General features: G+C 38.7%; 2 long non-coding RNA genes across 3 annotated transcripts in view; one reads left to right on the top strand and one right to left on the bottom strand.

The window, feature by feature from the left end:
* LOC111937262 (uncharacterized) overlaps positions 1-27,313 on the bottom strand; it is a 51,226-nt gene that overhangs the window by 2,227 nt on the left and 21,686 nt on the right. Inside the window, exons 1-3 of one of the 2 annotated variants that reach the window (XR_002868530.2) lie at positions 22,326-22,445; positions 19,754-19,852; positions 17,323-17,436 (exon numbers count right to left, since the gene is read on the bottom strand). This is a non-coding gene — a long non-coding RNA (uncharacterized LOC111937262). Of the gene's footprint in view, positions 1-17,322; positions 17,437-19,753; positions 19,853-22,325; positions 22,446-27,313 lie in introns of those variants that run through there. The other variant, XR_015285491.1, reaches the window with a different exon arrangement.
* Positions 22,595-26,049, top strand: LOC147653603 (uncharacterized). The gene is made up of 2 exons (XR_015285489.1): positions 22,595-23,111; positions 25,784-26,049. It is a non-coding gene; the product is annotated as an uncharacterized LOC147653603 (long non-coding RNA).

Below are 27,313 nucleotides of genomic sequence, written 5' to 3'. Positions count from 1 at the left end.
GTATATGTATGAATGACAGAAGCTGGGCTTCTGCCAAAGTGCCATTTGACCCTATGCCAGCTTTTGGCTTTTCAAAACCAAAAAGCTTTTGGCCTTTGCCATTTGGGCAGTGACCAGTTCATCCCCAGCTCTTCTTTGGATTTATAAAGTATTAGTAAGACTAGTTATTTTCAGCAGTGAGATGGGTTTTTCAGAATGGGTTGTTCTTAGATAATTGTAAATGTACATGGGAAAGCCCAAGTAAAAGGAATTAGCCTGCATGCTGAATTATCCCCATTTGCTTGTTTCTGTCAGATACTTTCTTTAGAATTTTTTTTTTCTTTTATTAACATACATTAGATGGTAAAATGCACTCACAGTAACATCTTCTGAATTTATTGACAGTGATTTTTGTTTACCCCAGAATAAAAAAATGAAAGAACATTTATTTCAAATTATTTTTGTTTGGGTTTTTTTTTGACCACATTAAATAGGGAAATGAAAAAGGTAATGTCATATCTTTCAGCGTGTTTAGGATACGTATCCAAAGCAAATGCGAGGTTTCCAGTGCTTTTTGTTTTTTCAGATGACTTTATCATGTTCCAGTAAACAGATTGTAATAATGTCTTATCCTTACTCTAGCTGGAAGCTTTGCCAGGTCTTTTCTTTTTAAAGCAAGGACTCTCCTGTTTGCTTTTTATCAAGTAGTTTAAAAAGGAAATACGCATAAAGCTTTAGGATTATTTTCCTCTGGTTCTACAACCTAAAAACCTATTGCATCAGATTTAAGAATCACGTAGTTTCTTGTGAAATAGCCATGTTTATTTTCAATCTCATGCTCTACAAAAATAATTGTTTTTTCTGTAATTTTTAATGCATTAAAATGCATTAATTCTCTCTTTTAATGCACTTTTTGCATCCTAGACATCCTAATTCTACTGACAGTAGGCTTCATTCTCTGTTGCTCTGTGTGAGAGAGTGTTTATGCCATCTGAGTTCAGTCAGCAAAGGCAGATGATCAGTAGCCTTCCAGAAAGGTCTTTCTATTTCCAGTGACCACACAGTCCAAGGAGACTGCTCCCCTAGGACGGGTGCCTGAAGTCAGGCAGCATTACTTCACACTTATTTAGATCAACAAAATGCAAGTCCAAAGTGGAATTAAAGGTCTTGACTTCTGCTGGGATTATTTTAAACATTCCTATTACATTTTCCATGCACACCTGTACATGGCTGGACAGTGAATCAAGCTTTTCCAATTATATGTCAACCTGCAGCTGATATGAGTAAAGGAAGCAAAGTCCAGAAACTCACCTTGCAGAGAAGCACCTGAAATGAATTATTATTCACAGCTTTAGCTACAGCCCTTGTATTTCCACAGCTTTCACTGTCAATCACATGCTTTATAGATCTGTTTTGGAAATGTGTGTCATTAGAGAATCTGACTCCTGGTTCAATATTCTGTAGTGGGCTGCACGCTACTGCATGTTGGTCACATCTGCATCAACAGTTCAATGCAATAGGAGTAGATCAGCAGCTGGAAATAGCTGGTACTGATCCCTCCATTTAAAGAACCATAGAATCATACAATAATCTAGGCTGGAAAAGACTTCTAAGATCATTTAGTCTGAACGTTAACTCAGCATAGCCAACTCCACCACTAAACCATGTCCTTAAGTGCCACTTCCATAGTGACTCAATCACTTCCCTGGGATACACATATGTGCATGTTACCTTACATCAGATTTACTGTGATGCTTGAACTATTTCTAGGTTTATATTGTGGGTGGTGCCTCCCATACATGTGGTTCAGAATCCTTCTGCTCTAATTATGGTGGCAGTGCAGCTGGTATACTTTTGGAGTGAAAGTTAAAGTTTCATTTCCCCCAGAAAATTATCTTGTGTATGTACCAAACCCAGCCTGCAAACCAAACCGATGCAGGGTGAGTGAGGATGATCACAGCATGGACTTTAAAACTTCTCTACTTTTCTGAATAAAAACCCAGCTGGAGATGCAGCTTCTAGACACCAAAAATTTCCTACTGAGGCTGTTGCTGCTTCACTGTACATCAGTGACCAAATCCTCAGAAGGATGAGGATCACTGCCTTTAATTAAAGTGCATGTAATATTTCTGGGCCATGAGCTACATCACTATCTCAGCACTGCTAAAGCTGGCATTTAAAATGATGGAAAGCAGTTGGAGAATGTCAGTCTTTCCCTTTACTTTGCTATGTGACATTCATTTGTGTACAGTGTGTACAGCATATACAGCTATCCTAGGTCTTACATTCAGGAGGAATTCACTTTTGAAGAACTGAAGTAGATGCTTGCTTCAATTTTTTTGGAAGTAAATAAGACATGACAGAAGTTACTGTGAAGATTGAATCATAATAATCTAAAAACCTTGTATTTCATGTGCTTCTAATAAATCACCCTTAATATTCTTATATTTGTTGTGTTTCAGAGTAACTTGCTGCTGTCCCAAGACATGAACTTTTCAGTCTGACAGTGAGAGCATTTTGCTTCCAGCTCATATAAAATAGATTTATCCAGACACCTCTTTTGTACCCAGGCATTAGGGACCAAGAGAAAGTCAGGGAAAAATTCTTTCTGATTAGCACTGTTGAAGGAGATCTGTAGGCTGAGTGTGAGCAGTGTCTATATAAACTGAGATATGGAGACAGGTCTTCTGATAGATGGAATTAGTGTATCAGAGTCTGTGGATTGTAGAGCACAAACAGTAGAAATAGAAAGATATCTTATCAATTTTATTGCCAGCAGCTTGTTTGTATGCATAACTGTAGTTTCTGTGGTATGGTGATGAGTAGTAAAGATGGGCATATTTTAAAAAGTGTTGTCGTAATAACAATGAGGACTGCTAACATTTAGCAAATCTGATGTGGCTGCTGTTGCATAGAGGTTGGTAAGGTCTAACCACACTTATTTTATCAGTAGAACTACCCCTGGTTTGGCATTTACTTCCATGTTGCAATTGGAAGTCTGGTTGGTAAAATCTCAAATTTTTGCTGATTTAATAAAATTAGCTGACATCAATTACCTTTTAATCCTTTTCCTTTAGTGCATGTTGGGATGTTGCATTAATTATCAGTGATTTGTCTTTCTCACACTATGCCTGTGTTCCTGTAACTAGGACTGTTCATGTTATTGACTTGAAATCTATGGCCCAAAGTCACAGCAATTACATCTCAAAGCCCTACTTTCCTTCCATTAGAATTCCCAGTGTTTTAAAAATGCCTTGTTCCCAAAAATCCATTGGAAGTCTATCTCCTTGACCTTCTCAGGAAAGTAGTCCTGAACTTCTTCAGTCCACATGGAAAAGAATCATCAGTAAGCTTGGCTGCAAAACAACCCCAGGAATAACGATGAAACTCTGTCAGTATTATCACTCTGAAATGTCCCACAGCACAGGTCCTTGATCCATTTCAATTTATTCCACTGATCCTTTGGCATTTGGCATTTGGCAAGCCAAATATCAGTCAGAATCACAAGTATAGGCAGTTATCTCATCACTGTTGACATCCATCAGTCCTTTGGTCATGTCCTTCATGTGTTCATAATACTGGGATTTGCTGAACTGTCCTGAACGAGACATCTGAAGCAAATGAAATACTTCTAATTATATCCTTATGGAAAAACTTTAAAGAGTTTTCTCGTTTATGGTTTTCTTCTTGCTCATCAGATATTTCTCATTGGCCTTCCTCTGCTATGCTTGAAAAGCAAGTATAGAAACTTAGCTGGAAGAAGGAAGAAATAGGAAAAAAGGAGGACAACCTCTAACTTGGTTAAGACTGTGCAGAAGCTAAGAAGTGAAAGCAGTGCTTTTCAAAAGAGGGCAGAAGGACTAGAAGCTGATTCAGGGAGCATACAAGATGTTTGCAACCTTCAAATACCAAAAGACTGTACAATAAAGTGTAAGGACACAGAAGAACCTAAAACTTACTTGCCAGGCTCTAGTGTATTGTGTGGATGATCTAGGTTACAGCTACCTTCTGCCACATGATAAAATCTTATGGCCAAACTAGCTCTTCTCACTTGTGTGTACACTTTGTACTCCCAGCATATTGACCGTACTGTACACTAAAGGTAATGATACTCTCTAATCTGTGATCCATGTAAGAATGGTCAGCACCTTGAATCTTCTTTTTCATGGATAAAATCTTCATAGAAATGTCTGTATTTGCTGTGATTTCTTATGTAGATGATGATTTACTTAGGCTTTCAAAACTGGCATGTTTATTTAAAATCAGCAGTTCATTTAAAGTCTATATTCAAGCCAACCACACTGACACAAATTAGCACAAAGCAGACATTCCTCTGATTCTGACATAATATCAAAGCATGCCCTTAAGGCCTCCTTTGGGTGCACATCTCCACAGTCTGCTCTGGTAATTGCCTTTATGTCTGGCAGTTCAAAATCAGCAGGGATATTTTTGTACCTACCCTCTTTCCTGGTAACATTTTCTTTTTGTTTTACAAATCATCTGTAAAATATAACATTCAAATATCACAACAAAAATGTTTTGGCTTACTTAGACACAGACTAATTATGAAGTGTTTCCAGCATCAGTCTACAAATACACATTAAACAGTCACTTTGCAAGGCAGTGCAAAATCTTCAAGCTACGCTCACATCTGCTTTTGCATCCCAGTGTCTTCACAAAGAACAGGAAAAATAGGTGGTTCCTCAAATAGTTGTTAGTCTGGCAACAACACCAATGTGTATGTGTTAATCTAGGAAAATGTTCCCTCTAAAACTTTTAAAAAGCTTAAAAGGATAGGGTTTTTAAAAAAAGGTTTTTTAAAAGTTTTGTTCTGAAGACTTATCATGGATCTTCCTAGCCAGCTGTGTTTACAGTAATGATGTGTCCTCATTGTTTCAATGACATTTTCCCAATGCTGGAAAATTAGCTCTTTCTTTACTACTGGTAAAGTAGGGAGGAGGCTGTGGCTGGAAAAGCTGTGATATTATTTCCTTCTAAATCACAGGGAGGTAAATGGAAGCAAATTCATTGTGTTCCTCTGTTGCTTACCCTGTATTGCCCCATGGTCAGAGTGTGCAGACTTGGTGGCTTTGCAGTCTCAGAAGAAATGCCTTAGGTCTTCCAGCTTCCACGTAGTTACTGAAAAGCCAGGTAACAGCCTTCATCAGCATCATCTCTTTTATCTTCATCAAAACCCTCATCATTCAGTGGATGTCAAGCTGAAGTCTTACCAAGTGTAGGTGTTATTTAAATGCTATTAACATCCAGAAACTAGTTTTTTGTCCACTGCAGTTATTCTCTATGCTTTCATGGAATCACAGAATATGCTGAGTTGGAAGGGACCCATCAGCATCATTCAGTCCAACTCCTGGTCACGTGGTGGAAAACGCAAAAATTTTCCTGTTGAAATGATGCAATTAATAAGAAAACCTGAAACAACACATCCCCCTGTTGTTATATATCTCTGATACCAAAACATCTGTTGACCTGCATATCACCCATATTCCTATAAAAATAAATTAAGAGAATAAACTGTGACATCAGAAGCATTATGTACTTTATAGAGAAAATGCAAGATAGAGGTTTATAGGAAGTGTAAGCAGGTATGTAAGAATTTTCCCCATGAGTCCCACCACAAACCTAAAGAAGGTATTTTGGACTGACAGCCCCCTGGTGCAGGCATTATGGTGAAGAATGCTGGGCCTGTCATCCTGGGGAAGCACTGCTCGTTCACCTGGTCTAGCCAAGCAGCAGTGACAGAAGCAGCCACAGTGGGTAAATGACCCTGTGCCAGCACCCTGAGTACTTGAAGGGTGTCCTGCTCACTTTGTCTGAGAAACTGAGCTCTGTCATAGCAAAGAGAAGGTGTTACAGCAAGTATTTTACTGCAATGTCCATGTGGTTTCTCTCCAAGATGGAACTGCAGCTTGCTGGTGGATGCAGAGCTGGCCAAGCTGGCCTCTGGGCAGAACTAAGGCTGCATCACAGAAGTGCATGTATTCCACCTCTGGTTCCTACAGTTTTGGAGAACAAGTTTCTGCCATTTTAATTATTCATTTTCCACTCTTTAGACTCAACTCCTGCAAGGACAAAGCTAGTGGGTATTGTTCAGCTTGGAGGAGATTGAGAGGAAACCTGCTAGCAGTCTACAGCCTTGGTACAGGGGCAAGCAGAGGGGCAGGCGCTGATTTCAAACCTGCCAAAATCCAAGAAGCACCTGGAAAAGTCTCTCGGGCACAGGGTGTGACCCTTTGGAGTAGTCCTATTCAGGGCCAGGAGTTTGACTTGATGATCCTTGTGGGTCCCTTCCAATACAGGACATTCTATGATCTCAGAAAGCATTCCTTTCTCCATTCAGGAGCTGTCAGCTGCTGCTGACTGCCCCAGATGGCTACCACAGTCCAATGTCACCACCTGGAAAAGTGAATTTTTTGTGTGGCTTAAGACACATTTTTATGGTAACATTTGCTTCTAATGGAGTTTCTTTCTGTTATAAGTCTGAAGCACGTGTGATCAGTAGGAGAATTGTCTGAGCCTCAGTCTGAGTTCCTATGTGCTTGCTAGCAAACACAGTGACTTTCTAAACATTTAGTTTGGTAGAGAGTATAATTCTGAAAATACAACTAAACTTGGTCACTTTAGCTTCTCCAGCATTAGCTATATCAAATTTCAAGAGCAATAGGAATGAGAAAAGCTTATTATTGCACTCAAAATGCCATATTTGAACAGTAAGTACCATTCTGTCTTTACAGAGATTATCAGAGCAGTGGTGTTGAGTTTGAAGAAAGTAAGTTCAGGCCACAGGCTGATGTCTTACTTAAGAGGAATGGAAATCTGAAAGTATTTAAATTACTCCAATTTAAAATTGGCAGTGAAAACATACAAATAAAACAAGATAATCTTTGTAAAACACTAGAGCACCAACCTATTTTACGCTTGTCCTTCAGTTCAAGAATATTTTTGATTTTTAACTGGAATCAGAAAGAAAGAATAAAAAGCCTGTTTGCAAGAGACCTTCTGCTTGCAAAGGCAAATGTGGCAGACATTATGTACTTAGTATTAATCACACTCTGTTTTGATGCTAGTTCTGCTGAAAACTGGGACGTTGGCCAAGGCATTGGGGTTATTCCCCTTTCTTTCCAAAATATTCCCTGAAATCTTTGACATCCAGAAGCCTCAGGTCAATATCTTGTTCGAGAAATGAAGCCACCAACTGTTTAGACTTCTGTCCACAGCATCAGGAAATGAGATTTGGACACGACCTCTCAGCCTAGGAGTGAGAGGGCCACAGCCTGAGCCACACTGACACATGTCCCCACTGCCCTTGCTGCCCAGCAGTCCCAGTCAGAGGGAGGGAGGGAGGGAGGGAGGGAGGGAGGGAGGGAGGGATGGCAGGCTAGATTCACATATGCCTGCACACACACATAAAAGCACCCAATAAGAATAACTGAAAAAGAATGAAGGATGAAAGTGATGTTGGAATTGTCAGTAGACCTTAGCACACACTTAGTTTACACTTAACTGGATTTAAAAAAAGGTTGGGATTGTGAGACAGAGCATACATGCTACGACATATCACGTGATAGAAAATCCTTATAAACTCTTAGGCTTGCATGCTGGGACAAATGTTTTCCCTGGGGCAATATCTGAACAAACAGAAGATGTGCAGGTGTCAGGGTGGGGCTACAATAATAATCCTCAGGGGCTATTGCATGTCTGTTTCACAAATTCTATGTTTTAGGTTTAAATCTGGTTAAAAAGCTTGCAACAAGATCAATTTGGTCTGAGAGAAAATGCCCCTATGATAAAGGACTTCTGTGAGAATGATCCATTTTCACTGATTTTTTTTTTTTTTTTTTAAACATGGTTTCAAAGGTAGTTTCAGCTAAAAAACATTTCCTGACAATCTTGACTCAGGAATTCACATTGCTGCAGGCTCCCTTTGCAAGGCAGAGTGACCTTTAGAGCAGCATAGTCCCAGCCTGAGCTTTTTCCCACCCCCTCCTGCTACACAAAACCTTGGCTAAGACAGTGACAGTGCAAGTCTGGCTTAGCTCTTCTTGGCACCTGGAGTTGAGATCTGTGGAAAATGCTGATCTGAACTCAAGCTATTATCCAGAGTTAGACCCCAAGTTACCTTGTTTTTCTTGCTGTTTTAACCTCTTATTTAAGTGAGCTTAGCTGCTACCAATTCCCCTGTAGATGTGTCATAAACAGATGGTGGCAAGTTAGTCACTGGCTGCACAATGCTGTTGCAGTCATGCAACAGCTTTCAAGGGAAATTAATTTTAGGAAAGCACTTAATGTATTTACATGCATCTTTTAATACAATTTTGACATGGAAACAAGGGTCCACATCTTATAACCAGCTCTTTACTGACACAAAAACAATCAGTAAAAGACTGAGAACTCCAGCTCTGTATGCTCCTGAATAGACTCCGACTCATGCTCCTTCCCATTTTGAAGTATAAACTTCTGCTGGAAACACATAGCAACATTTTATTTTGTTACACAGCTGGCTCAAACGTTTTCTCCTGCCTGCAAACCCACTTTCCTGAAGGACATCTGAGTGAACTTCCCACTGTGAAGTTTACCTGGGTAGCTGATAAAGTCAGGAGAAAAATCCACTGAGAAAAGCCATGGAGTTGTCCAATAAAGTAATGTGAGTAATAGTTAAAATATTAAGAAGAAGCTTTTTAGTAGCAGTCCTCAAGATGCCAGACTTGGATTTTCCTGTAGCATTACTGAGGTCAATGGATTTACTTGAGACTTATATGAAAGCAGATTCCTTTCACTTAAAAATTACTTTCATACCCCTGACAAATATATAAAAACAAAGAAATTACATAATCAAGATCTCATGTAGGTAGGTATGGTCTATGTTCTCTCTATGGGAGAACATAGACCATAACTGAAGATGCAGAGGAATGCACCAAGCTATCTGTCTTGCTTGCAGTGTCATAAGCCATCCTAACGCAAGGTCAGACTCACAGTCATGCATTAGTATGATTTGTTATGAAAAGTGGCATTTAAATATTTAAATTTACCAGGTCCTATGTGTTTAATTTCATTGTTTAATCATTGCATAGTTTCCCAGCTAAGTCGTAGTTGGCACAGAGTGGTGTGTTGCTCTTTATTTATGTGCTGCAGCAGCTTTTCAGAGCCTTTCAGTGATGGTGAGGCATTTCAGCTATACATTATTCCATTTTTTCTCTTGAAACTGTACATCAAGGTATTCAAACTTTGAAAATTTTCTTCCCTGGAACACGGTAAAAAGAAAATATCCCAGTATATATTCAACAGTGTGTTTTAGAGTGCAGCTTTAAACTCCTCGTTAGTCTATCATGCCAGGAGTAGGCCACAGAGTAGATGTATATCCTTCTGATAATAACAGGAGTTGCATATGTAAAAATATCTTGCACCACACTAAAGAAGAACTTTTAGGCATTTAAATGACACTTATCAGGTTGTAGCTACTTTGTAAGATAATAGGCTGCAACAAAAACCATAGATGGCATCCTAGCTGTCCCATTGTTGCCTTTCTAGCATCACATGCTTCATACAAAATAGGCATCCTCACTGGAGAAATGGGATTGCCTGCTAAGGACTGCAACCCTGCTGGTGTCTAGTTTTAACAGACAGCAGATTAAACAATTGAGATAAAAATGTAAAACCAGAAATGTTTATAGTAGTATTGCTGAGCACCAAAAGCTTAATAAAGTGAAGTCATAGGTGCTCCCACACTAAAATTTACTATGGTGTTTACAGAAAAAAGCTGGAGGGGTGTAAGAACCAAATAAATGGAGGCAAATGGGAAAGACAGAACACGATTAAAGACAGAGACGAGAAAAGAAAGCAAAACATCGTAACGCAAACATGAAACAAGCATTTGGAAATAACCTACTTGAAAATCAGTGTTAAGCAGTGTGGCTTTGAACATTTATTCAAATATTTATTTCTGTTCCTGCTTTCCCTACATGCTAAGTGAAAGACCCCTTGGACAGGCTGTGTTCTGCTGGAGCCAGACGTAATGGCTGTGAGGCAATGCAGGGTATATAGCACTCTGTGTCTGTACGTGTAGGTTGGTACATGTGTATGGCTTGGAAAAATCTTCTAAGTGAGGCCTCTCTTTTCCCCAGGAGGATCATTCTATCTTTCCAGAAGAAAATCTGAAAAAAACACCCCTAACAACAAAACAACCCTAAAATCACCCTTCCTTGTCCTTATGTTTTGGATAACTTTTTTTAGCATAGTAGTGGATGCTAAATTTACTCTTGCTGTACTGGTGTTTTCTCATCTTTGGACTGTTGCAAGCATTTGGCTAATAGGGATGTTTTAAAAATCAATTAATTAAGAATTTCAAATGTGCTCCTAAAACTTACATAAATTTATGTTATAATTCTACCTCCATCTCCAACATAACCTCTGTGTCACCTTGAAAGCCCCCACAAGGAATTACAGGCATCTTATGCAGAGTTCACATGAGGCCAAGTGCTTTTCTTCCCTCCTAGTGAATCCTTGATTGCACTGTAACTAATGCAGCCTGCTGCATAGTTTTCTATAAACTCCATGCAGAGGAACAAGATTTGGGTAGGGCCAGGGCTTGTTTTCCCACAAAAGCTGTGTGTTTATTGGTTGATACAAGCCAGATTAAAGTAGGGGTTTGACTGTCCACAGATATATCAATTAAAACAACATCTTAAGTACAATTTGTTGTTAAACCAGTACATATCTTGACTGAACAGGCCTCCAGCTTTGGCTTTGAGAGAGTGTTTATGCAGAGGGAGAGCTCTCTGCAAAGCCGTGTGCACAGGCTTGCCCATCCATATACAAACTTAGATGGAATGAAATTTATTTTTATCCAGGAGGATGGAGCTACCCTGTGAGTACACAACAATATGATTCCAGCTGCATTAGATGGTACTAATGGGGTGCTACTCTCTCCCTTTTCCATTGAAAAGGCACCACTGGAATGTACACCTAAAAATTTACTGATACTTACAACCCCATGGATTACACTAATAGCATAAAACCTGTTTTTTGTGCCCAAAAAAAACCAGGCTGTTATTAAAAATCTCTCTAGCTACACCTGCAACTGCTATTCAGCTGTTGTGAAGACTACCTTTTTTTTTTTGACATTGGCCTTTTTTCTGCCTAAAATTACAAATAATTTAAAGTATATGGTGATAGAAAAGAATGTCTGTAAAATGGTGTTTCTTTTTTACCCACATTCTCTTCTAAGACAAAACAAAAAGTACTAATAAAACCCAATCTGCCCAGTCCCTGGTGACCTAGTGGTCTGTCCTGTGAAGATCATCCCCAGAAACATTCTTTCAAAGACAGAGAGTTCTGCTTTAGATTAGACTGCCTAGTCCTGGAGCTCACACAACAGCCCTACTGAAAACAATTAAGTAATTTATACTTAGAAGCAACTGTGACCTTATCCAGACAAATACCTTCCCATTATTAGGACAAAAGAGACAGTATGTTGTTTTACTCTCTCTCATATTATCTGCTGTAGTGGTATTTTTTTAATTATGGGAAATCGACTAAAAAATAACATTGTCTAGCAACAAAGAAAACAGATGCAAACAAAAGAGAAACAGAGTGACTGTTCTGCTTTTCATATTGTATACTTCTAGTTTCAGGTAAACTGAATAAAACTAAAGCAACAAACAAGTTAAAATGAACTAGTTAATCAACCTCCCAACAATGAGTTGACACTGGGACTCCAGGTCAATCCAGAAGTCGGTTTGTTTTCTTGGTTTGCTGGTTTTTGGTTTGGCTCTCTTTTTTTTGTGTGTGTGGGTTTTTGTGTTTTTGGTTTTTTTTTTTGTTTTTTTTTTTAGTTTTTTTTGGGGTTTTTGTTTTTTTTTTTAATTGAAAAAGCATCTGAGATTCATTAAGTTATTCTAAGGATATATAACTTTACACTTCAATGTTTTAAACTTAGCCCTTAATTTAGAGAACAAACATTTATTATTTGCCCCTTCAGCCAATTTTTGCTTTTGACTTAAAAGACTTAAACTTTTGAATTTTATTAAAGCTACACAATGAAAAATTATCAATTCAGAATCTGGGATATTCTGAAGAATTACATGGTTTTCTTGTTATTTGTATAACAATTTATAAGTTATGTCATGATAATACAATACATGGCACCATCAAGCTGTTAGTAACAATGTTGATATAGACAAGTTCTGCATTTAACTTTGCAAGATAAGAATAGGAAAAAATGATAACGAAAGAAAAAAGTGTCAAGGGATGTTAATCACCTCAATTTGTGATTCTTGGCAGAAGCACCTTGAGATTTCTCTCATGGGTCTAGTCTTAGGAATACATTACACTTAAAGAATTAAATGATATAGAATAAAACCATATTTTCACCATGATTTAATTCATTGCACCTGTATTTTGTCAAGCCATATACTCATCCACTTACAGATCTGGTGAAAATACGTAAGAAAGCTGCACAGATCTAGCTAGAGTTTCAGAGAGTTAAAAACTATTTGAAAATTTATACGCTCCCATTGACCATGACTTACTAGAAATTCCTTTTCTCTAAAGGTGTTCTTAAAAGCTACATAATTACCATGCTAAGAGAAACAAAAGTAGCAAGTTAAGTTATACACAGCCAATAAAAAATGTTACTGATGGCTTATTTAAAGCGGCAGCAAGAGGTATCTAAAAATCTTGTAGTCATCTAAACAACAGTCAATAGGAGGACTTTGAAGACTTAATATTGTCTTGGAATGAGAAATACATTTGAGCTGTGAAAGTTGCAAGAAGGCCACGTCAGCAGTAACCAATGAATGGAGTAATTTGTTGTACCTCTGGTACTTGGAGTGTGGGATTTGGCATCTCCATACAGTCAGAACGAAATGTTCTGACCCTTCAATCAGAACTAAGTCCACGATTGTTGTACTGTGCATGTCTTATGATTCCTGATTTGCCTCTTCTGCAACACTTAGGAAAGTGGCTGAAAGCAGTATTTTTTAGCGTGTTGCAACTAACCGTGAAACGGAGGTCAAAGGACGGGCTAGTCGATGGTAGCAACATTAGTAACTTTCTCTTCTGAAGCAAATGTCACAGTCTGCTCTGATACAACATGATCAAAGACACTGCTCACATTTCCACTGTAAAAATTTAGGGATTCCAGTGTAACTCATACACCATCATTTTCAGATAAACAGCCCAAACAGGTCACTAAATGCTGAGGCCTCAGATCTGTCTTTACTGAATTTAGCAACTATTCAAGCAATAATCTAGCACTTTTCATCTAGAATAAAAATAAGAATATTTGTAAATATTGCAATAAGAATTATTGCAAAGAAAAGTCTACTGGCTTTTGTCATAGGAAAAAATGAGGATTTGACAAAAGAAGATGTAAATAAGAGGTATCCCATCCTGTCTCTACAAATTCTGAGAGGATAACAAAGCAAGGAGTAAGGAGCAGCAGCTCTTGAGGAATTGTCAAAAATAATTTTTCTATTTAATTTCCTTTATAAGAATGTAATGGACCCTGCAGACTAGAGACTGAGTCAATAAACCAGAAAATCTAGTCATCAGAAGAATATAGAAGAGGAATAATGAGTTTGGGTCAGATGAAAGAGTCCACTCAGCCCAGTGTCCTTTCTGTCACAGCCACAGCAGTTGTTTACGTAAGAATGTAAAGCCAGGGCAAATGCACAGTGATATGCATGTATCAGTATGGCCTTGTATTGGGTTTGCATGGCAAGACTTTGGAAGGGGGGGCTACTGGATAGATTCTGTGAGAAGCTGCCAGAAGCTTCCCCCATATCCCACAGAGGCAATTCCAGGACAGCTCTGAGATAGACCCACTGCTGGCCAAGGCTGAGCCCAGAAGCAACAGTGGTAGCACCTCTAGGATAACAGGTTTGAGAATGGAAAAAAAAACCCTCAAAATTGAACTCTCAGATGTTATCACACTGACTCTTCGCTGTTCAGGATAGAGTAAACAAACAAGGGTGGGAACTATCACTGCATACATACAGGAACTCAGCACAGGCTAAATTATCTATGTAGTGTCATTACAAACTTGCACAGATTCAAGAAAGAACCCAGAAAATAAGACAAAAAATGATCTTGTTCCCAAAAAAATAGAATGCATTGTCCACGGGAAATCCAGTGGAGTTAGAATCACCCAGCGACATTATTCAAATAGGTTTTGAAAAAGAGCAAAATGGAAATGTAGCAGGCTATAATGGCAATGTGCCTAAAGTTCCCAGAGTACATTTTAGCCCCACAAGTCATATTCTGTGTACTTCTGAGTTTCAGGACCCTGTCAGGAGACGATGTAATTTCTTGATCTCAGTTAAGCATTTCAGCAGCGGGAAATTATACGAGTAGAAGATGCAAAAATACTTTTTACAAGATGCTCCAGGGAACATAAGAAACCAAACAATGTTCCTTGCTTTACTAGAGTACGTTCCTTGCACAAGAAAGGTCCTTTTATTATGGCAGGTTGTTTATCATCTCTATATTGAATGAGAAACCTAAAGGTTTCCAATATTTTTTTCTTCTGTCATTTAATCCTAGAACAACACAAGTCTTTAAGCCAGTTTCATTCTCTCCCTCTTGAGGAGTGGCTTCATGGCTCCTGCTGCAACCCATTAGATTTCATAGCTGATTCAGAGCCCACCACTGCTCCTGCCCACTGTGACGGAGAACTTGCTGTAGTAAATGGATACAGCAGTGCAAAGATCATGGGAAGCTTATCCTTTTGTTTTTAATTTCCCCCCTAAGGGCAATTTGTTCCAATTAGTGCCTCAGCTAGCAATTATTACTGCACAGTACTCTGACTTATTTCTGTTAGGACTGACTGAGTCAAAGTTAGGGGATCTCTTGTGTGATGTAATATATACCCTGGTCTAGTGCTCTTGCAACAGAGAAGATCGTGGCCATGCTCTCTGGAAAAGAACTTTCCTCACTTTCTGATTTGGCTCACTCTCCCATGGTACACAGGAATAATTTTAAACAGTAGTTTTTCTTTGCCGTAAGGGTACGTGTACCTAATGCATAGGAGAAAAACAGCGTGCACAAATGTGCATGAATGTTTTTTGGTTGTTGGTATTGCTTTGTCTTGTCTGGGTGCCGACCATTCCTCACAGACAGGTCTCTCAGTGGATCCAGCAGCTGGCACTCCCGGAGGGAGCACTGCACTGCACGGCACACGCATGCGAGAGCCTCCCCTCACAGCACGCACCAGCTCCTTTTGCTTTTTCCTGTTTTCCTAAGTGAGTACAAACCAAACCCAGAGACTTATGGAACAGTGGTGGTTTTATCCCATATCCAAAAATTAAGGTACATCAGTACACACAGTGAAATATTTCAGCCCAAAAGCTTAATTAGAATAGAAAATTTTAATGATGTAATGTAGAAAGAGTCTTGCCAGAACTTTGACATGTTTCATGTTTCTGGCATTGAACATTTTATTTAAAGGAAAAGATCCCACAATGATGGAGACCTAATCATGGCTGCAAGGAAATGCAAATGAGAATTAGTCCTTAATCTCTTTGGTTCCCTAGCAGAAAGGTTTTTCTGATCATCTTGCTGTAAGTGAGAGAAGGCTCTCACACAAAAATCAGAAATAGTCCATAGGTTCTGGGAGAGGCTTAGCATAGAAAGAGACAGGAGAAAACCTTACCTAAAAACTATTTGGTTCCACTCTAAGGAAGTAATACACCTTAAACTAGCTCCTTATAGCTCCCCATTAACTTTCTCAAAGCTAAACATTGGATAAACATTAAAAAATTAACCCATATTATGCATATAATTTTCTTCAAAGAGGGTGGTTCTGTTCAAAATGAAGAAACTTGGTATCACTATTCACAAAGACAAAACAAAACAAAATGAAAAACCCCCATATCCCTTTTGGAGCATGGGTCCCTGAGGACTGTCAGATAACATATATTCACACAACCCTCTGGGCTCATTTGTTTACTTATTTGTGTAGTTTGGCTTACAGCCATACAGCAAAAGTACTAAATAAAGAGCAACTTATGTAGTCAATTACAGACAACATTAAAATCAAACAGATGTATACAAAATAAAGAAATTAGAAATACATAGTCATCTTTGCCAAACATGACAAATAACAGGAGATACAACCCAGGCTACAATTATATCAGTTAAATTATATCTTATGGCAGCTTCAGATTTCCTTAAACTAGTTACAAATATACTGTGCCTCTGATGATACTGTCATTGAAGATGCCTCTTGCATTAATACAGTTCTTACTTTTTTGCCTCTTTCATCTTATAAACATGAAATAGGTAGGAGTAAATAGTTTGCTAAGTAATAGAGAGGCTGTGGAAAAAATTGGGTTACTTTTCTGATGCCATTATAACATATTAGGAAGTAAAGGTTATTATGTGAACTATTTTGCTTAATGACCAGATGCTTCTGTCATGAGAATTGTGACCTGTTTTAATGGGGGAAATATTTCTTTTATTTTTTTGATAATGTGAATAGTATAAAAGGGTTTGGTTTGTCAGTGTCATCACAAGAGAACAGTACTTGGTGAAGAAGTAAAAAATATACCTGTGAATACAGGTATATAGCTAAATGGAATGCATTTTAGAGATCCATATCCTTTAGACTATGGACACGCTTCCTTAGTATTGTGATAGTGACTGCTTTGTGACTGCACAACAGTGCCTGTGAAGGTGAGCAGAATTGCCTTGATTTGTATGGCACCAGGATAGTTTGCCTGGACTGTAAAATCTGCACTAATCTACCTACATTTAAGATGCTTGGCTGGTTAGACATATAAACCCCTCATGGACATGTGTTTAGAAGGCATAAACAATGCTAAAGCTGGTTATGCTTGTATCAGTGCATTACTATATTAATCTGAACCAAATCTTGGTTTGGTTGTACCATCACATGAACTTCAGTAAAAGAGAAATTAAGAAAATTACATCTGCTTCTCCAAAGCAGTGATCCCTAACTGCGTATGTATTTCGTGTACAGAGAAAATCAGTAGTGATTTGCTTAAATAAATGCCTTTTGCTTTGAATTGAAATGGATCAGGAATACATGGTTTCAGCCCTTCTCATACTGACATGACCTAAGTTGTAAACCCCTATAAACCACATTAAACAAACACAATTTTTTCAGCAATTCAGCAGTGTTTTGTCATTTCAGAACGTCCTGAGATGCAAAGCTGCCACCCAGACGGGTCTGAACCAGCTCACATCTAAGGTTTGATTTCATCCTCTAAAGTCAAGGTGAGGTTGCAGAGTTCCCAATGGGATATGAAATTTTCAAAATACGAGGCTGACATGAATGCTGGCAACATTTAGGACCATTTAACTTACAGTCAGGAGAAAAGAAAATTCCATGAGGTGGTAGAGTGAATATCCCTGCAGGATGATGACAGTTCAGAGGAAATCCAGATGCATTTGCGTGTGGGAAACTTCTGTAAACAAGTTCTGCACTCCAGCAAAGAAATAAATGTCAAGGTAAGCTTGGCTAGCGACAAAAAAGGATGAGTCATATTTCTCCAATTTCATTCCAAAGATGCTATCTTTCACCTCCCTCAGAACTGTAGTCACAAGACTGACAATGTTGCTGCTCCTTTATGGGAAACGGTATTCAAACACTGCAGATAAATGATTGAGCAGAGCCCTACAGTAATTTTTCACACATACTTTGTTTTTATTACCAAAATCTGGAAGGAATAAGTTTCCATATGCAGCAATCAATGTGCAATTGCCTATCTAAAATGTTTGTAAATCACTCCCATGCCATGCTTTTAGTTGATATTTTCATATTAAAATATATAGGATGAGTTAATTTTATGACAAGCTTCTTACTAAGAAATTAATGGAAAATGTTATGTCCATCTTGCAAAAGAAGAAATGGAGGCAGCATCACTGAACCCACATTTCCAAGCAATCATTTTCTTTGAGTTGTTTAACTTCTGATTAACCAAATTGATGTGCCTTGAAAACTCATTTTTAAGACTGCTGTGCACTTTGATTAGTCAACAGGATCTGTATGCACCTGGCAGGTCTGAAGTTCAGGCCAACTACTCAGAAATCAAGGAATGAGAAATAAAAGGCCACTTTTGCAAAGATTAGAAGATTACATGTGATGTCTGGCACACTTAGCCCAGGCCTAAAACCAGTCCCTTAGCTCTCAAGCCAGAGAATCAGCACAGTGATTGTCATTCCTGCTAGTGCTGTTGAGTAGTATTATTGTTTTCCTAGAAGAAGCATAGAAAGTAATTTTGTCTAGCTCATCCCTGTTCTCTACTGTTTCTTCATCTGGCTCATTAACATTTTTTCCTCTGGAATGATTGATTATTTTTACTTTAGTGAACAGAAGTCAGTCCATGATACAAATATATTAATTATTAATTAGTTAATTACTGTGATATTAAATTGAGAACCCAGCAGTTTATAAAAGGGTTTCAGTTGAGTTCATCGGTAGTTTATGCTAATTAGATCTCTAGGTGAAACTTTATATATAATGGATTCCTTTCCTCTCATGACCTAAAGTGTTGCCATTTCTGTTTTCAATTAATTCTTCTAGAAACTGAAACACAAAGAAGAGTTTAGTGTTCATAGAAGAAATTCAGTTTGAATCTTTTTATGCCTAATATGTCAAGATAGTGATTTTTTCATTCTGTCCAAGTAAGGTTTTTAGACAAAAAGATTCCAGATCGTTGCTTATTAAAAATTACATTTATTCTTATCCCTATTCTCCTGTGATTACTCTTGCAAATACTGATCCTCAAAAATGTAGCAAAGTGTTCTAATGACATGGCTATCTGCCTATTGTCAAAGCTAAGTGCAAGAAAGAGAAGTGTCCTGAAAAGCCATTTGGAAACCTTATGGTAAACAATCTCCAAGCTAGTGATAAAAACGTTTCCAAGACATCTATCTTGGTGTTTCTGGTTCAGAAATCTCCCAAAACTGTGTTTCTGTATTTAGGAGATTTCTCTTGGTTATGAAGAAATCAAAAATATTTCCTACAGCCCTAGTTTTGGGGCCTTCAGTTTCACCATTCCTAGGGACCCTGAGTAAGTAGAGATGTGAAAGTGAGAAACACTAACAGCCAGAGGTGTAACCTTGGTTCAGAGAAACTCTGATCCTGTCTACACAGATTCATTCAACCTTGCTTTCTCATGCTTAGCAATGTGATTCCTTCAGCTATGTCTCTGCACAACTCCTTAAGTGACTGGGGTGACAAGACCCCATGAAACTATCAGCCCCTATATGATAACAACCAAATAACATCTTCCCTTACATTTTCTGTCCCCCATCACCTTTTTTCCCAGCCTACTTTTAATATATCTCCTCCTCTGCATTTCCATATGTGGGTTTGTATCATTTCCCTTCTTCCCGACAGTCTCTCTCATAGTGTCTTTATCCTGACTTTTTAAATGTTGGAAGAAACAGGCAAGTGAATTTGACCTGTCAAATCCATAGCCACGTCCTGTAACCATGAGGTGTGTTTACTGTGCCCTCCCTCTGTTCCTTTTGCCCACTTACCCAGTGTCAGATCAAACTTTCTGCATGGAACTCATCTCTCCTGGCTTCAGACAGGAAACCCTGAGCCAACTTCCCAAGGTTCTTCCTTACAGAAGAAAGAAACAGGTGCCTGGAGTCATGATTTATCTCAGGCTTTTTAAATGCCTACCTCTGGATGAAACTACTTGTAAGACCTTCTTTCTCTCCTCTGACTAGAAGGGAAACCCAGATAACCAGCTCAACAACTGAGAGTCCTGTCTGGGATACTTACATTTGGCCAGAAAGATCTTTAGCAGTCCTGCCCCATGTAGACCGGTGTCAGAAAATGGGAATTTGAAATAGGAAGATGGTGAAAACCACAATTCCAGCTCTAAACAGAAAAAAAACAATAAATACTTAGAGCTGGAAGTACCAATAAACTATGTACTGTTGCATGGTTTTCAAGCATTTGACCTTTTTAAGATGGAAATTTGTAAGTTATACATAAAATAAAGTTTAAAAAAACATACATATCAACAAAAACTATAATACCCAGAATGATCTAATAGAAAAACCTTTTACGCTGTGAGTTAGGCTTGATGCTTTAGATGTTACAGCTGCCACTCTTCATACAGTTTCTGAACTATAAAGATGGGATTTATGGCCTTACAAGCATGAAGGTGAGGAATCATAATAAAAATAAGCGTACTGATTCACATGAAAAGCATGTGCCAAATAAAGCCTTAAATCATTTTATGCAGCCTGTCATTCAAACATATTTGACTGTCATCCAAATTGCTGGAATTGTCCCTCACACAGAAAAAACCTACCCCTATGTTTATTTTTAGGATAATTGGAAGAGCAACATATTATCTTCAAATTAATGAATAGGTCAAGTTGTTTTTATAAGCTTAATAATATTTTCCATTGTCCCTCCTTCCTTAACACCTATCTTCATTGCCTAATCATTCACATACTTTATTTTTTTGAGTTTGGGTGAGTCAGGAAGTGCACATTATGATGATAAATATATCATCTCTACTTCCTTTTAATGTGAACTCAGTGGTGTGATTCACACCGTAAACCTATTCTACTCATTCTGTCCTTTGTTCATAACCTTGACTCTGTTAACAGCAACAGTACTGCTGGAATCACATGTTTCTACTTAAAAGCTAACATAAAGGTCTTATCTGCTTTACATTCTATAAATTCTGTCTGACACATTTTTTTCCTATGACTCCAGCTATTCATTTGAAATCACAAACCTTATTGTAACGCAAGCTGAAGAAACTCACCTTAAATATGAAGGTGATATTTTCCCCTCTATGATGCCATTTAACTGATTTGTTTGAGTCAATTAAATATTGTAAAGGATATACAAAAATCTTTTTCTTTCTTTTACAGCTTAGTTCACAATCTCAAGCTCTGCAGGGACTGTTTTCCAGCGCTATGTTAGAAAATCAATACACTCTATGTGTGTTGCCCAAACAGAATCCCACTGGGTGCTCTCCTGCTCAGCCCCAAAGACTACACCTATATTCTCACCATCCCTGATACCCAGAGTGTGCACTTTACTTCTCCAGTTTCAAGTGAGTAACAAATGACTTTGCAGTAGCTCTGAGAGTGCAGTGGCTGGTGATCCCGACTGAGAGCAATTACGTGTATGGCATTAAAGCAACATGTAGCTGAGCCATAATAATCTAAAGATAGAAATACATCATTATGTGTGCTTGTGTCTGAATAGCAAGGGAACATAAGATCTTCCTTAAGAGGAAGTTATTGGAAAGTTAAAGTAAAAAGCAACACAGTAAAAGATGTTTTCTATGCAGTCCTTTCAGGAGGCTCCATTGTGACATTAAATCACTGATGTTTGTGTTCTCAGAAAAAGACAATGATTAGAAGTTGGTGGTTAATTATAAGGTGGATAGAAAACGGTGAGATCATTTGGAAGTGAACAGAAAAGCACATAGACATGTTGTGGGAGATTCTGAAAGCAGAAAGATTAGTTTATCAGCTTCCAGTCATAGAAAAGACAAGCAAATGCAGAGACTGTTTCTTGTATCTACAGGGGAAGTTTTGTTGTTTTTCTTCCTAATTTCAGATAAAATATTTTGTCCAGTGAGAAACAATAACCAATGTCCTGCCTTTGCATTCAGGGTTGAATATATGCCAGATTTATTTGAAAGGGTCTTCGCAGGGAACAGGCATGGGAGTATGTGCTGTGAAGCTGTGAAGAGGTGAAAGGTGTGAGTAGGGCAGGTAAGGAGAGATGGTGTAGGAGATTCAGAAGTTTCCTAAAGTGACTTCCTCCAGTAAATCTTTACATGACAAGACCTACTGAATGCAAATCTGCTAAGGCAGCCAGACTGAATAGCTCTAGCCCACAGATCTTGCTCCATGCCTAGACCAGGAAATTGAATGGCAAATTGAGGAACGTCTCTTTCACTCAAGCAAATGGCAATCTCACTATTAACTTCCATGGCTCAAGACATGTACAGTAATTAAAGCACCTACTGGGACCTGCTTTTTAAGCATCTTTGACCACAGATCTTTGAACATCTTTGATTGCCATTTTGTTTGTGATGTTTTAACAGTGGTAAAACTTAATTTTCCATTTTCATTCAAGGCTGGAGTAAGTTTTAACATAACTCAAATTCCTATGGCTAATTTTAATATTAAGATTAAACAAGGAAGTGTTGTTCTACTTGAAAACCTCCTTTCCATGGAAACCTCATTTATAGCATAATGTAAGAAAGAGACCAGGGGTATCTAAACACTCACTATCCTGTTTATTATGGTTATCAGCTGAAGACTGGTGTATATTTATTAGAGAATTGTTATTTGTTCTGGTGCAGCTCACCTACCTGGACCTTTTTTCTTTCAGGATGACCACTGCCTGCTATCCTGGCTTGAGAGGAGCACAGTACACAAAATCAGCTATTTCTGTACCTGTGAGAGATAGACCACCCGTGATGCCTTGCCAGCCTGTCCCGCACCCATTACCTTCCATCCCTCCTTCTTTTCCTCTCCTGGTGGAGACACGGCATTCTCCCACCCCTGGCCCTGGCTCCTCTGGCACTCAGCCACCATTCTGCAGCAGGTCTGACTGGATCTGATGTCTGCCAGAGACTGTTCAGCAGCCGGGCCCCGGAGGTAAGAGCAGTGACTGAGAAAGGCTTCTCCCAAGTAAAATATGACTTATACATAGGGACAGAGCACTTGGGGAGAAAAATGTTAATGTGAGATGAGCTGATGTCTCACCTGAAAGATCTACAGGCCTAACACTTCCTTGGACTCCCTTTTCTGGGTGTAAATACCCCTGAAGGACTTCAGTTTTCTTAGCTTCAGAGCAGAGATCTTTATAACAAGGCAATGCCTCTGCTTTGTGTGTTTGTGAGCTCGTTTTGCCAAGCTCGTCTGGTGAAGAAACTAATGGACACTGGAAACATTCCTGTGACCGCCCTGCTTCGTGTACTGCATGCTGCACATCAGCACAAGAGGAGTCCCTGCTTCTAAAACTGAACTCTCTTAACAACCTCATTTACCAGGACACCGAGCTGGCAAATCAGTTGCACACGACTTGCCTGGCTGTGCTGCGTCCAAGCTCTGCCTTCCTGCAACACAGGCTCTCCCCTTGAAGTTCACTGCAGGTAATTTCATCTCTAAGTGCTCATAGGTGCCTGGCTATCTACTTTTTTTGCTGCTTATTGCACTCAGGGAATCTAGGAAGACTCTTGAAATTGTTTGTTTTCTTGCTGCTTTGACAGACCATATCATCAGAAAGACACATGTAATATTCAAAAATACAATGGCATGGCTCCCAATATATCTACAGTCGATTTTAAATCTGTTCAAAAATATCTTGGTTTGTCTTTCATTTAATTATTAGCTGGTAACAGATCAATTATTCTACACTTTGCACTCAAAGAGTAATCTGTAAGTATTCACAAATGCAGGCAAATCTTTTAAAGTACTTTGAAAGTAGTGTGTGTGTGTGTACATATATAGTCAAACTAAAACTCCTACTTAATTTTGTGTGGTTTAAAATGCTGCTCATTACATATGAAGGGCATTATCTACAGTATAATCTAAGGAATTCTTTTTCTTAAAAACAGTGACTATGATCTTGGTTCAGGAAATCAATTAAATATTTTAGAATATTGGCTATCTTTCTGAAGATAGAAAAAATTGAACTAATAAAATATTTGCTGCATCTTGTATTACTTGTAGGGAGCAGTTGCTTTCCTTGTGTCATTGGAAATGATACAAACATGCATTATTACTTGCTTGCTGGCATACAGGCTAGAAATAAACTAATTATCTATTTAATGTATGCCCTTCCCTCTGGATCCCAGGTTTCAGCCCAGTGAGTTAAAGTCAGTGTCAGCTTTCAGGCTATGAGTTAAATCTCTGCTCCCCAAATGTCAGTAGGAGGTTTGCCATTACATTAATTTGGATCAGGATTTTACTCCACGAGTATTTTTTAGGTAAGATCTGAAATGCTGTGTTAAAAATTCAGATTAGAGAAATCTCAGCTTACGAGTACATAAGGCATTAATTTCTATCTTTATGTAAAATTATTTGGTCAATACCCAGAAGTGGTTAAATTAAGACTGGTTACAGCTTTTTCTTGCTTCTAAAAATTCAGCAATTCACATCTAGAATAGATTTTGTTTTTACTAAGAGAGAAACAGACTCCAGATATTTAGCTTATGACACAGATCTGATTTATTTTAGACCATGCATCGGTCTAGAGTAGATGGCTTAGGCTTCCAAAGTCAAAGGCTGGTTGTCTTAGAAGCCCTTCTAAGTGTACTAGAAAGTTATACATCAAGTTACATGTCATTGTGCATAAGGTTTTGTGAATGCAGATGTTTTTCCTCACAAAACAGATGAATACATTAGCCAAGGATTTCTTAAAAAGCAGCGTGTTGCTTCAGTGACAGCTAACCAGTAGTGCTTTTCAGCTGAAGAAATTCAGTTGTCTCTTGACGGGAAGAAGATTAGTAACCTCTTAATTCACCCAGCAACCTGCAGCTTACACCAAAAATACTATAGGCTATGTGTACTATGTAATAATCCACAGTATTTCATAAATGCTATGTCCCTTGCCACTAGGCTTTCAACTGGGGCAAAAAGAAAATAATACGAGATCACTATGTGAAAATATATTCTTGCTATTTCCACATCAACTTTTCAGCACAAAAGCAAGTTCAGACCATCTGAGTGGTGAAGAGACTGCCCAGTGTGGGTACCCAGGCTATGCAAAATTGGTTTTAGGCCAACTTTATTTTCTCCTGGTGGTGGAACGCTGTTGGGGCTGGTGTAGAGCAGAGTTTAGAGTCTAGTGTAGGTGCCAGGAGTCTCAAAAGGGCTATTTTAGAAGCCAGGATTACTGGGGCATAAAGGAACCAAAAAGCCCTTGCTCACTGACTGTCTTGAGCCAGTAACACACAGCAAGGGAGTGACAGAAGATGCTTATAGCATAGGAGATTCTCCCTGTTCTTTGGGAATATCTTTTTGACAAACTCCTCTGGAGTCCTGGACTCACACAGGTCTACCATGGTTTACCCATGCAGTGGTGTTAGAGTTTTGGGGAGACAACTGAAGGGCTGAAGATTCCTTTTTAAAGACATGATGCTGACAAATTAAGCTCAAAGTCTAAGCAGGGCCCTTCCAAGTGGCAACTCTCCAGGGCTGGACAGTTATAGCATTAACTTCTATAAATCTTTTCAGGAGCTTCTTGGGCTTCAAATACTTCCAACATTTCGTCATTCCTGTTAAACAGAGAAAATTGCAGAATCCTTTTTTGAAGGCCAGAATAATTATATTCTCAGAAAATAATAATAGTTTAAAAAAGAAAAGTTGGAAAACACGATATATGTTGGAAAACAGACCGCATGATCAAATTAATTAATTATCACAGTAAATACTGGCAAAAATGTTAATACAATAAGCTTTCTTAGATGCAGTCCTGGAAAATGATGTTGATACAAAAAAGCACAAAAAGAACTTTTGAGAGATTTGTTTAGGACTCTTCTTCATAGCCAGAGAATAGTGTAATTTCAGCTATAAAACCTCTGCCAAGCTGTGCACATGTCTCACAGTAAAGCGTGCACTTCTTTATTTGCACGTCCCAAACAAAACCAACCGGAGCAAATGTTTTTGTTGCTTTACATATTTTGCTTTTACATCTTTCCATCATATTTTCTTGCTACTTCTATTCCTGTTAATTAGCATTCTGGGATATTTGGGAGGAAAAAATGGGAAAACAAGTGTCAAAGAAGTCTCTTCAACAATAACACTGATCACATTATTGCAGCCAGAAACTCACAAGACAACGTGAGCAGTGTGCTCATGCAGCTGGATACTTCAATGAATGGTTCAAATAAAGTATCTGTTGTTTAAAAATGAAGATTCTCCAGTGGACTAACACTTTACAGTAAAGCCCCCAATGAAGGTATGCTTTCCCTTTTTTTTAATGCTGTTTCTAAAGTTGTTGAGAGAAAACTTGAGATAAAATGTGAGGCATCCACCCTCACATCTCTATGTAAAGCAAAACAAAACAAAACAAAACAAAACAAGACAGACAGAATCCGGGACAATGTTATATGGATTCAGAGAAAGAAGAAACTCAAACTGATGAAGGTTCAAAAAGAAAATGAAAGGAAATATCTGTCTGGAAAACTGAATAAAGGAGATGCACTGTGTTTGGACCCGGATGGACCCTGTTTCTGACTCTCAGAATACCTGCACTTGGCAAGGCACTACACTGCCTTATCACTGTGTTTTAAGCTAATGCATGATGTTGGTGTTCACCATCTCTTAAATAAATTCATTCACCTGACAGAGTTCTCTCTGTTTGCTACATGGATAAAAGGAAACAGATTTAGTACCATTTATGATATGAAATTTATCATATAAATGTGTTGCTGGATTTATACTGAGTTTTCAGAAAGTCACAAAAAGAGGAAATCCAAAAGACTACTGGATGCAAGAGACTTTTTCTAAAATATGAGTTGTTGAAGGTTCATAATTTCAGTTTGAGAAACATTTTTCAAATCCTGTATTTCCCAAGAAGAAGAACTTAGATGTTAAATTAGTCAGCTCTTGAGCTGGAAACAACTTGGGATAGGGCTCAGTTGAAGCATAAGAAAATGTTTTTTTTTCAATTTACAGAAATTTTAAAGGCTTGGTGCACAGAAAAGCTAAATTTGCTGGAAAACTGTGACTCTCACAAAAGCATAGAGGAAAACACGTTTCTGAGGCAGATTAATGAGGAAAATTGAGACAAGGACCTCTCTCTGAGCATGCCACTGGAATGGCTGACACAGAGTGAGACAGTGGGGTCTGGATGGATCATGGTACGCCTGATCATGAGGCCATATTATCATTCTCTTGCACACATACAAGTTAAATCAGGCTTGGACTTGCAGGCTGGAAGTGTGCAGGCTCCAGGGGTCATGCCCAGGAGCGCTGGATGCTCACGGGTGGCACTGCAGGTGCTGCTGACCAGGTTCCAGCTGCCGCTCACCCTTAGCTTGGCTCATCCAGTTTGTCACATGGGGATTTTTCTGGGTGTTCACATGCTGTGTGTGCAGGGAGGTGTGTCAGGGGAGGAGGATTGTCCTGTGTCAAGCAGAGCTGCTGCTGGCCTGCTGGCACTGCCTTGTCCCTCTGCAGCGGTCGGATGCAGCAGCGGGAGTAGGCTGCACCCCTGGCATGGGGCAGGGCAGCGCTCCAGACCAGCCTGGGCAGAGCGGGGAACTCAGGGCACATCTGTACCTGGGCGATGGCAAACCTCGAGTTTCACATCACTCTGGGCCACAACAGGACTTTTGTAGTGTATTTC

The sequence above is a fragment of the Cyanistes caeruleus genome, chromosome 4 (genome assembly GCF_971803275.1).
Source record: "Cyanistes caeruleus chromosome 4, bCyaCae1.hap1.1, whole genome shotgun sequence".
Classification (NCBI taxonomy): Eukaryota; Metazoa; Chordata; class Aves; order Passeriformes; family Paridae; genus Cyanistes; species Cyanistes caeruleus.
Note: the sequence above shows the minus strand (reverse complement) of the source record. Positions and strands in the feature narration are given on the sequence as shown.